The sequence below is a fragment of the Phoca vitulina genome, unplaced genomic scaffold, assembly GCF_004348235.1.
Source record: "Phoca vitulina isolate PV1807 unplaced genomic scaffold, GSC_HSeal_1.0 scaffold21, whole genome shotgun sequence".
NCBI lineage: Eukaryota > Metazoa > Chordata > Mammalia > Carnivora > Phocidae > Phoca > Phoca vitulina.
Genome location: NW_022589724.1, coordinates 18,698,890 through 18,711,543, shown reverse-complemented (window position 1 = coordinate 18,711,543; position 12,654 = coordinate 18,698,890). Strand labels below are relative to the sequence as shown.

Sequence of the window (12,654 nt, the reverse complement as noted above, 5' to 3'; positions counted from 1 at the left end):
TTGCTAACTTGTATAGTTTGTTGGTATGCCATTTCTATAGCTATTCTCATGCTCTCAAAAAGACCCAGAACCAGGAAGGATCAAATACCCCTGGAGCAGAGATGACTAAGGCCTTGCAATATATATACCAAGGCTACCTCTGACCCGGGGACATCTGGAATCATTCAGTAAACTAAAGACTCACACTTGTACAGGAAGAGGTGGAAATTCTGATGGGATCGAAGCTGGTATTGAGAGAAGTGATATGAGGACTTATCTCTTAGCATGTGGGTCTATACCTTTCAAATAGACCTGTGGCTGAGTACACAGCAGGGAAATCCTGACTGATAAATAGTCAGTGTGGTGATTTGGTCTACTTTAACAGCCATGTCCCATTCGATTTCTTGTTGGTCTCATCGGTGGGGCAGAAATCAGGCATCAGGATGCCCCAAACCTAAATAAGCCACCCTTGAAAATTAATGCATTGATTCCATGTCGATAAGATACCTGCTTATTTTTTAAGCTTATTAAATCAATCCTTATTTTTTTGTCACAATGCATCTTGGTCAGAATTAAGCTCTCTTTTGGCACTGCAAACACAGCACTTTCCATGTGCCTTTATCGTCGATTACTGTTTCCCAGATACAGCCTACCTTGTCTTAATGTGCACAATCAGACATACCACTACTAACTTGTAATTAACATCCCTGAGAGTAGAAACCACACCCTTTTTAATGCGTTCATTATTCACTTCTCTTTAGTTCAGTGTTTAGCTCATAATAGGTGTTCAATAAATATGTACTGATTTAAAGTAATTTGAACTGTCAAATCAATTTATTTGGAATCTCAGTTTTTTATTGGGGTAAATATGTATTACATAAAGGTCAACATCATAACCATTTTAAAATGCACAGTTCATTAAGGGACATGAAGTAGACTCACAATATTGTGCAACGGACACTACTCTCTAGTTCCAGAACTTTCTCACCATCTCAGATACAAATTCTGTATCCATGAAGCAGTCATTCTTCACCTTCTGCCCCTTCCTTCCAGCCGCAGGCAACTAGTCTGCTTTCTGTCTCTGTGGATTTGCCTTTTCTGGATATTTTATATAAATAGAATAACACAATATGTGGTTTTTTTGGTGCCTGGCTTCCTTTTATTTAGCAAAATGCTTTCGAGGTTCATCCATACTGTAGCATGTATCAGTACTTTGTTCTTTTATGGCTGAGTTAATATTTGATTGCATAGATATACCACATTTTGTTTGTCTATTCATGGGTTGATGGACATGTAGATTGTCTCTACTTTTTGACTCTCATGAATAGTGCTGCTATGAACATTTATGTACAAGTTTTTGTTTGAATACCTGCCTTCAATTCTTTTGGCTATATACCTTAAGAATGGAATTGTTGGATCATATAGTAATTGAATTAAAAAAAAAAAGTTTGGTGCAAAAATAAGTTTATCTTATGGTAGATTGCATGACTCCATTGTTCTCTCCCCTAAGAGGATTATATATAACAATGCACTGCCATGTGACCACCAGTGCTCCCTGTGGGAGATGTATACCTCCCAGCTAGTTGGCACTGGACTTGGCCACTTGGTTTGTTTTTCCAATAGAATGTAGAAGAACATATCCCATGCTCCATCTTAGCAGACACTTGAGGAGACATTGTCTGGCATGGCTTTTGCTCTTTTCCTTCTGTATGATAATGGCATACACCTCAGCAAAGCTGCTCCTTCGAGTCTAGAGGAAATACAACTCAAAATCATGATGAGATACCACCCCACACCAGTCAGAATGGCTAAAATGAGCAACACAGGAAAAAACATATTGGTGAGGATGCGGAGGAAGGGGAACTTTCTTACGCTGTTGGTGGGAATGCAAGCTGGTGCAGCTGCTCTGGAAAACAGTATGGAGGTTCCTCAGAAAATTAAAACTAGAGCTACTCCATGACCCAGTAATTGTACTAGTAGGTATTTACCCAAAGGATACAAAAATACTGATTTGAAGGGGCACATGTAGCCCAATGTTTATAGCAGCATTATTAACAATAGCCATACTATGGAAAGAGCCCAAGTGTCCATTGACTGATGAATGGATAAAGAAGATGTGGTATGTGGGGCGCCTGGGTGGCTCAGTCGTTAAGCGGCTGCCTTCGGCTCAGGTCATGATCCCAGGATCCTGGGATTGAGCCCCGCATCAGGCTCCCTGCTCGGTGGGAAGCCTGCTTCTCCCTCTCCCACTCCCCCTGCTTGTGTTCCCTCTCTCGCTGTCTCTCTCCCCTCTGTCAAAGAAAGAAAGAAAGAAAGAAAGAAAGAAAGAAAGAAAGAAAGAAAGATGTGGTATGTATGTATATATATATAATGGAATATTACTCAGCCGTCAAAAGGAATGAAATCTTGCTATTTGCAACGACATGGATGGAGCTAGAAAGTATAGTGCTAAGTGAGTTAGAGAAAGACAAATATATGATTTCACTCATATGTGGAATTTAGGAAACAAAACAGATGAATGTGTGGGAAGGGGAAAAAGAAAGGAGAGAGAAGGAAACAAACCATAAGAGACTCTTAACTATAAAGAACAAACTGGGTTGTTGGAAGGAGGTGGGGGCGTAGGCTAAATGAGTGATGAGCACTAAGGAGGGCACTTATTTTTTTTTAAGATTTTATTTATTTATTTGACAGAGAGAGACACAGGGAGACAGGGAACACAAGCAGGGGGAGTGGGTGAGGGAGAAGCAGGCTTCCCGCAGAGCAGGGAGCCTGATGCGGGGCTCGATCCCAGGACCCCGGGATCATGACCTGAGCCAAAGGCAGACACTTACCGACTGAGCCACCCATGCGCCCCAAGGAGGACACTTAGTGTGATGAGCACTGGGTGTTGTATGTAAGAGCTGAATCACTAAATTCTACTCTTGAAGCCAATACTACACTGTAAGTTAACTAACTAGAACTTAAATAAAAATTTGGAAGAAAGAAAATGAAGAAGACATCTGGAATAGAGCCAAAGCCCAGCCAACATAAAACACGAGCAAGAAATAAACCTTTGTGGTTGTAAGCCACTGTAATTTTGAGGTTGTTACCACGCAGTAACTTAACAAAAGCTCAATAATACTGAAACATCGGATTAAACAGCATAAACCACACTATTTACTGCAGGACTTCTCAGTGCCTTAACTGTGCTAATGTGTATTATGAGTCTCAAGAGGTAGATTAAATACAGAGTTTCCTGAATGTTTTTGGTTTTGGTTACATTTGCAGATCTATGGCTCTGTAGCATACAACTTGGCAAATGCTGGACTATTCATACCATTTGGGTTCAACCCTGTCCAAAATAACTTTTCCAGACTCCTTTACTCTTATAAAAGTAGAGGGTTCTTTTTTCCTTCTACTGAAACTTGTGTATATTTATTTGTGCATCTTACTGTAATTTTATATTTATGTGTCTTGTTCCCAACTGGAGCTCCTTGAGATCAGAAAACTGTCTTAGTTTCTGTATCTCTAGCATTAAGTTCAGCACCTGTTCCAATAAACTGGTGAGTGAAAACAGACTTTACTAACAGTTGCTGGATTGAGCACCTTTATTTTTGCACACCCACTATGATCTAGCACTGTGCTTGATATCTTGCAAAGAATGCAAAGAAATATAAGGAACAGTTACAGTTCTTAAGAGTCATAATGTGTAGCAGTGGATCCTGAACAGAATATGTGCTAAAATTAGTAGTCAGGACATTTAGCATCATTGTTCTCCTAGGATGTTTTTTGGCTCTGTGTTGCCCTTTTTTTTTTTTTTTCTCAAATGCTTCTGAGCCCTTGTTCCTTCCAGTCCTGAGTCAAAGTTGAAATAGCTTTAGATTTTAAGCTACAATGTTGGGAAAGATGATACAGGTCCTACTCAGGAAGGACGGCTGTAGAGAGGTGGGGCGTGCGAGCCATAGGGCAGAGAACCACAGTCCTCTCTGAAACACGTTCTGTCTCAATTCGCCTTCATTCAAGCATATTTCCTGGGAACCCACTAATGTGCTGGCTGACAGGGAAATGGAACATGAACGAGGCACTGCCTCTGGCATTCAAGGAGATCGCAGACCAGGAGGAACGTGAACATAAACACACGTAATGTGGTGTGATAGGCCTTCTGTTAGAATCTGAGCTGTGTGCAAGGTGTTTTTAGTTACCAATGGAGGAGATGCCTGAGATTGCCAAAGGCCCCCAGGGAAAGCAATAGAAGACAGGGTGAGGACAAGAAGTGACATTAGTCCAACAACTGTCCTAAACTAAGAGATTTCCGTGTGTTATCTAATTTTGTTTTCCAGTTCATGGAGGTACCATTTACATACAGAAAAGTTCACCCTTTTGAGGTGAAGAGTTCTGTGAATTAGAAATTTCCAGCCAGAAGATACCACCAGAGTCAAGATACAAAATGGTTTATTTGATTTTTACATGGACCCTACCATGGAAGCTTTAATGAGGAAACAGAAGCAGAGACGTTAAGCCTCTTGATGTTAGCTTCCCAACGTCCTGCAGTTAATAAGAGCTAGAGGCACAATCTGAGCAGGAGAGAACTTTCTACGTGTGCGGGGCAGTGGCGGGGTGTGGGGGTGTGGCAGAGTGTAGCAAGGAAAGGGAAATAGAGAAGAATTTGCAGACATCAGCTGATCGAGGGATCGGGTAGCACAGAGTTTTATAGATAATCAGGGTTGGTTTTTATCATGACTTGTGTGAAGAAGCTTATAATTAAATTGAATCAACCTCTTCTTCTTAATATCCTCTGTGAGGGTATCTTCACGTTGAAATTTTATGGAATTGAATTTAAAAAGTATGTTGGCCTTCATATCCTTGGTGATTTCAGAGTTTAGACCATATTCTCTCTTTGAAAGTTTAACAGGGGGCGCCTGGGTGGCTCAGTCGCTTAAGCATCAGCCTTCAGCTCAGGTCATGGTCCCAGGGTCTTGGGATCGAGTCCCACACCGGACTCCTTGCTCAGCAGGGAGCCTGCTTCTCCCTCTGCCTCTGTGGCTCCCCCTGCTTGTGCTCTCTCGTTCTCTGACAAATAAATAAAATCTTAAAAAAAAAAAAAGAAAGAAAAAGAAAGTTAAAATTGTCATGCAGAAGTCTCCCTGCCCCCAATCCTTTTGTCAGCATAAATCCTCCTCTGTTTATGTAGCCCCCTCATTGTCCATCTCCTGCACTAAGCGGAAAGTTTCATGAGAGCAAGGATTTTGCTTCTAGTTCCTTGCCCTTCCTCCAGGGTCTGGAAGATTACCTGGCGCATCGCCGATGATGCCGAATCCATCTTTGCTTAACCAGTGAATGAACAGCCGCACAGAGTAGACGCAAAGAAAACCAAGGTTGTGTCGGTTCTTCTAGCTGTTTTGGAAGTTGTACCCGTTACTTGTGCAAACATTTCATTGGCCAAAACGTGTCGTGTTAACCCATGTGAGTGCAGAGGCGGGGGGGTGCGGTGTATAATTTTTTCGAAGGGAGGACACTGCCGGGATGGGGATCGAATAAAAGTTAATGATAACCTCATGCCATGTGGGCCTTGGGTTCTTTAAATTCTGCTTGTACACGTCCAGTGATGAGCAGTGTTCTACCTACGAAGGCAACCTGTTTCATCCCTCAAAACTCCTGATATTAAAGAGGTTTTCGTTTTGTTGTGCTGAATTTCATTTACTTGAATCTTTCATCTAAGGGTTCTAAGTCTATTCCTTGAGATCCCACAGAATAGAGGAGGATCCTTGGGAACACAAAAGGTTACTCTATCCAGAAGGGGGCGCCAGAACCCACCCACTTTCCCCCCAGGTAGCTGCCTTTCTTCATTTCCCCCCACCCACCAAGTGCAAATGACCCATCACGGAGACAGGGCTGAACTTCTGAATGAGATCATAGCCTTTTCGCCCTTTCTGCACGGTTTCACCCGGTGAATTATCGTCTTATTTTCATTCCACTCCAATGAGCTGTCAGCGATGGATACTGTAATTCACAGCAATAGAAACACAAACAGATGGGTAATTGACCTGCATGCCTTCATTACTTTGGAGTTCAGAATGGGTGTTGGAGCCATAAAGTCCTTTATCTGCCAGTCTGAGATCCCTGGGCTTTCACAAGGAAGGGGATCAGGCTGACTTTCTGCAAAGGGTTTAGGCCTTGTTGTTCTCCCCACCTCGTGCTTTTCAGAAATGGACAGAATTTGACAAGCAGAACTTAGCAGGTACAAGGCAACAGCTGGGACTCCTATGGGGCTCAGAGGTATCTGCAGGGGGCCACATTCTGATGCAAGAACAGGATAGAACAATATTTCTACTCAACCAAAATAGAATCTGTATATTCCCCTCTTTCTCTTAGCACTAAAAGAAATTGTGCATTTAGTAGGCAAGGAAATAGGTCAGAAAAAAGGACATCCATCAAAACTACTACTATTTTAGGTAATTGTGATATAGAATAAAATAAAACAAAGTTCATCCAAAAAACAAACAAACAAAACAGAAAGATATATGGTTCTTGCCTTGAACAAGACTTTGATTGATCCAGGGTATTCAGACACTGACCTATTTTTGCTCAAGGTGTGCCCTCTGCAGGGAACACCGTGGCTCCTCTTCATTATCTACTAAAAACCATGCTCGTGTTTCAGGATCTACCCACATCCCACACACATCACGAAGTCTTCCATAATTATTATCTTCAGGTTTATTTCCTTTCATCTTCGTAATATGTCACTGGCTGATTCAATATTTATTTATTTTTAAAGATTTTATTTATTCATCTGAGAGAAAGAAAGAGAGAGCATGAGTTGGGGAGGGGCCGGGGCAGAGGAAGAGAGAGGGGGAGAAGCAGACTCTCCACAGAGCAGGGAGCCCAATGTGGGGCTCGATCCCAGGACCCTGGGACCATGACCTGAGCTGAAGGCAGATGCTTAACCGGCTGAGCCACCGAGGCACCCCTCAATATTTATTTTTTTTAAGATTTTATTTATTTATTTTAGAGAGACAGGGCAAGCAGGGTAGACAGGTAGAGGGAGAGAGAAGGAGAGAAACAGACTCCCCACTGAGTGCAGAGCCCGATGCTGGGCTCGATCCCACAGCCCTGAGATCACGACCTGAGCCGAAACCAAGAGTCAGACGCTTAACCAACTGAGCCACCCAGGCACCCCTATTCAATATTTAAAATATATTTATTAAACACCTACTATGTTCCAGACATAAAACTGCTTTTTATGTTTTAATCATCAATGCAGACCTTTGTCCCTTGTACTTGGATTTTATGCTTTAGTTTTGAATCTCCAAGTAGCCCCTCTGTGTCCTTAAAAGGTGGAAGCATCTTCTCCAACAAACCCCCATGCACTACTTGTTGAAAGAAGAGAAAGAGGCTAAGAGTTCCTCACAGCAAAAGAGCAGGATCAGGGTCAGAGATGAAGGTTGGACTGTACCCCCCGAGTTTTAGAGGCACCTTCAGCTTGGTTGATCGGGTCCCCCCCGTCTCCCCAGCTCACTGGGCACAGTCGCTTGGACCAGGTACCTGCTTTGGGCAGCAATACTGTGTCCTTAAAGGTATCAAGGAATTCAATGTAGGGATCCCCTGAAAGTTCTTCTGTTACCCTAGAGCTGCCCAGTGGTTGAAATTCAACAATGCAGTGAGCCCTCACTTCTTTTTCTGAATCCCATCTATACTCTTTGTCTGTAGCAGACAAGGATCCTTGACCTCTGTTGCTGTAAGCAATGCTGTTCTTCCAATGAGCTGGCAGATCTCTGCCCTCTGTCATTCTTCCCTTCAGGGTCTTCATCTTCTCTAAGGCACCATCTCTTCTCTAGGGAACCTGGGAGCAAACATACAAACAAGAAAGGGTGAACCTTAATCAGAAAGGAAGGTGATGGTAAAGTTGGTCCTTAGCTGGAGGGAGTTCTATTGCCTGAGTCCTTGGCCCATGCTGTTCCCACTTTCTAAACTGCTCTTCCTGCCGACCTCTCATCCCCTAATTCCTGTGACTCCATTAGGTCTCAGCCCAAATGCCACTTTCTCCAGGAGAGCATCTGTGACTGCCCCTACTCCAGTGTGGGTTAGGTGTTCTTTCTCTGCGTTCGCTGAGTGACCTCGTGCTTCTGGTAGATCACTGGTTTCCCTGCATCCAAGCAGCAGTTTACACGCCTCCTTCCCTATGCCCTGAGGTCCGCGAGGGCAGGGAGTGCCCGCCTTATTCACCCCGGTGTCCATGGCTCGGTGCCCAGCACACGGAAGGACCGAAAAGGAGAGAAGAAAAGGAAAGATAAAAGAGAAGGAGGAAGATTCCCTGAAGTAGAACCAGTAGAATGATAAATAATAGAGACCTATAATAATTCCTAGAATGCTATTAAGAGACAGGGCACTCTGGGCAGGTTTCCTACCGGCTCAAGTGGGGCCACTCGGGAGGATGTTTCCAGGAAAGACTCAAGTTCGGTCCAGGGAATGGATTCTGTTCTGATGTGGCATACACGGGGGTGCCTAGAATTTACTGATCACTTACTTACGCTCTTGTCTTTGTCTGCTTGGGCTGCTATCACAAATACCGTAGACTGCGTGGTTTAAACGAGAGACTTCATTTCTACAGTTCGGGAGGCTGGAAGTCTGTAGATCACGATGCTGGCAAATTCATTGTCTGGGAAAGGCACGCTCCTGGCTTGTGGACAGCTGGGTTCTCACTGTGTGCGCACATGGCCTTTCCTTCGTGGGTGTCCATGGAGCGAGAGGGAGAGAAAGAGACCTTTCCCGTCTCTTATCCTTCTTCTATGTCCATTAATCCTATCGTGGAGGCCCACCTTTGTGACCTGATGTGAACCTAATCGCCTGCCAAGGCCCCACCTCCTAATACCGGCACCTCAACATAGGCATTCGGGGGACACAAACATCCGCCCATAGCAGCCAGGTTCTTGCTGAGTGCTGTTTATGCTTTTCCCGCTGATGTATTCCTCGCAGCGGTCCCGGGACTTGAACTTCACAGGCAAGTAGCCTGGATTTCAGAGAGGCTAAGACATCGGCAGGGACCGCTCTGCGCCAGAGCCACCACGGGGACACTGAGGCGGGAGTCTGTCTCAGGTCCCGCTCTTTCCTGCCTCAGAGCCGGAAGGGCCTTCAAGTGTTCCGAAACGCAGTCACAATTCCTGGATTTGACGCCTGAGTCTGTTACTTTGGGTGTGGGGCTTCAGGCCAGCTCTGGGCCAATTCCAACATCCTCAAAGCGTTTAGGGGCAACTTTTTTTTTCTTTTCTTTTTTTCCAGTCAGGGTGAAAAAGAGAATAGCTGTTGAATGAAAATCCAACAAATGAGTGTCTGGAGCCTCTGCTGGGCTTGGCCTCAGTTTATACTCTGAGGGAGGGTCTGAGGGGAACAGATAAGGCCCCTGTCCCCCTGAAGCCCACTCTCTAATGGGGGAGGTGAAAAAAAAATATGAAAACAAATTAATAAGATCGCTTCTGTCAGTAACTAATCGTATGATGAAAATAAAAGAAGCATTTTAATTTGGGGGATCTGGGAAGGTCTGGATTGCAAGACAAGGGAGCCATGCCGAGATCTGGGGAGAGAAGATTCTTGGCACAGGGAGGGACACGTGCAGAGACCGTGGGGAGAACAAGACCCGCGCAAGGGAGGGAACGGAGAAGGGCAGGATGCCTGGTGTGTTTCAAAAAAAAAAAAAATAGAATATTAAGAAGAAGGAGTGAGGAAGCAAGGGGATAGAGATATCCTCCCGTGTGACAGAGAGGAGAAATCATTCCTCCTCACACAAAGACTATATGTAAAATACAAAAAAAGATTGTGAGGTGTCTGTGTTGAAGGTGAGGTGGGAGGAAGACTAAGGGACAAAGTCAGGCAAAAATCAGGAGAAGAGAACGAAGATGACGTGGATGTTCCCACATCTACATTGCCCACTCACTTCGCAGAACAGTGAAACATTCCAATTTAAAGTATAACAAGATTTTTTTTTTTTTTTTTTAAGTATAATGAGATTAGGGGGAGATATCCCATATGTTCAGCACGAGTGACTTGGTGTTCAAGTGAAACTCTCAGCTATTGCCTTCCTGGGTCTTTTGAGGCAAAATTTATATGCTCAGCAATAATGGTGGCCCATCTCTCTCTCTCTCTCCCTCCTCTACCCCCCACACTCTGTGTGTCTTTGGGAACTGTGGGGCCAGAATATTCCACCCCAACCGGCAGCTGTATATCTTTCAAACAGTGGCTCCACAGGCCAAATTGCCCTCCAAGTTATTTATGACTCCCATTGAAGCCGGCAGGACTCAGGCGCCAATTTGGAGGTCAGCAATGGGCCCCTTTGTTGGACACAGGTCATCAGGACACAGTTCCGGCGGTGACTGCTCCGTGAACCTCCGCTGCTGTCGAAATGGTTATGTAACTTTAAACAGTAATGACATTTTGCAGAAAAGTGCTTTTTAATTGCTACGTCTTCATTATTCTCTTTCAAAATTGCCCAGGAGATTCTGCCTCAGAGACAGCTCGGCATGATCTGAGTTTCCATTTTTAAAGAGCAATCAGTTTTGTGTTTCAGCTGCTCCCAGAAACCCCCCAACCCCAAACTTCATCTGTGTTCAGTTGGCATTAAATGGGGTAGGTAATACTGCCTTTTGTATCCTTGCCAAACGGAGAAATGATTTGACGCAATTTTCTAAAAATGCTCTCCCCAAATTCCTTTTGGGCTGGGACCAAGAATAGAATATTTTATCCCCTACAAAAGGGAGAAAGAAAATGATGAGCAAGCTAGAAAAATAGGACTGAGAGTATAGTCTATAGAGTTCCAACAGAAACTTAACCCCAATCCATAGACTCAGATGCCTATAGGGGATTGGGATCAGCTAAAAATAAATTTTGCTTTGGAAGCAAAAACCGTGATACAGATAAAATGACTCAATAATGCATAGTCTGAAAGAATTGGAGACTTAGCTGACAAGGGACTCTACTGCTTGATGTGTTTGGCCCCATCTTTTGGTGTCTGTGTCATCACCCTCTCGTCCGGTGAGCCCTCCCCAGCCGTCACTTCTTGCGGACCCCTTGCCCCCTGGTGCGGAGCTGACCCCCAGTCTGGCAGCCCGCAGCGCCCAAGCCCTACAGCTCCTTCTGTCCTTTAGAACATGTGGACTAATGCAGATCCGCCTTCCTGAATCGCGTACTCCCCACCACCATGCCACTTCAACAGGCACAGAATTCTAAACTCTATGTCTTATGAAGTCTCTGCAAATAGCTCAAGACTGCCTGCTATTTTCTTCTTCTGATTAAATACCCACAGCTATTGTTCACTTATCCTGAAGGTCCTGTTGACACGTTAAAAAACGTCAGTCCCAGGAGTGATTTCATCATCATCATCATCATCATCATCATCATCAAAAATAGGAATGAATTGGGGCACCTGGGTGCTCAGTCGGTTAAGCGTCTGACTCTTGATCTCAGCTCAGGTCATGATCTCAAGGTTGTGGGATCGAGCCCTGCATTGGGCTTTGCGCTGAGCAGAGATTCTGCTTGAGGATTCTCTCTCTCCCTCCCCCTGCTCTCTTTTTCTCTCTCAAATAAATAAATAAATCTTTTCTTGAAAAATAGGAATGGGTAACATTTACTGTTTGCTTGCCATGTGGCAGGAACTGTTCTGGACAATTTTCAGGGATTCCTTCACTTAGCCCTCTCAACAACCTTCTGATGTAAGTACTCAAAGCATCTCCATTTTACAAAAGAAGAAGTAGAGCCTTAGACAGTTTGAGGGACTTGCCCGAGATGTGTAGGGAGTAAGGAGAGGGGCCTGACCAGCAATGCCCAGCTTTTAACTACCTCCTGGGTCCCTGCTGTAAGTCGGGCTGGAGGCACCATCTTCTTTCCCACAGTGCCCTTCTGAATACAGTCTTTTTCAGCTGCCAGATGAAGACAGGATGAAATGATGGCACTTATTTTTTTTAAATAACTTGAAAGTGAGAGAGGGGGACAAAATGTAGAAACACAACTGTGAATTAGAAGGAGAGAAAAGCCGAGCTTATTCAGCAAACCCCTGATGAGTAGGATGAGGGCGTGTCCCTGAAGCATGAACGAGAAAAAAATGTAATCCAGAGAACACAGTTATTTCTCACACAGTGGGTCTTTAAACATTTACCCGCATACGCATTGGTGGCTAAAACTGTCAGCAGCCCCAGATGAGGTAGAGAGAAATGTTTTAGGTGAAAGTGCTTTCGTGAATTAATTTAGCCCAGAGTTGTCCTTCTAGTTGGACACCCTAGGCCATAGTCCGTTATGGTCACATCTCAGGGGTATGTGAGTAGTGCACGTGCCCAGAGAAATCCTTCTCCATCCTCGGCTGTCAGGATTAAGACTTTGATTAGGCAAGAATAGAGAAAAGATTATGAGGTGTGGTCTGGAGTGTTCGTCCTGTATCCTTGGGCTTGTCGCTTCCCCTCCATGAGCCTTGGCCTCTTTGTGTGTAGAGCAAAGAAGAAAAAATAATAATTCTCTCTGATGTCATCCTGTACTGATATTATTTTTATGATGCACTGGTCTTATTAAATTATACCACTGTCTTTATATTACTCTTATCCTTGAAATTTACCAAAGTGTCCCCATTATCCATAGGATGAAGTCCAAATTCCTTAGCATATGATAAATGTGCCCTTTGGCACCTGTTCCCGTTAGAGCAGTGCACCCCCACGCACG

General features: G+C 44.2%; 1 protein-coding gene across 1 annotated transcript in view; it reads left to right on the top strand.

The window, feature by feature from the left end:
* BRINP1 (BMP/retinoic acid inducible neural specific 1) overlaps positions 1–12,654 on the top strand; it is a 172,297-nt gene that overhangs the window by 126,425 nt on the left and 33,218 nt on the right. The gene's annotated exons all lie outside the window — the stretch shown is intronic.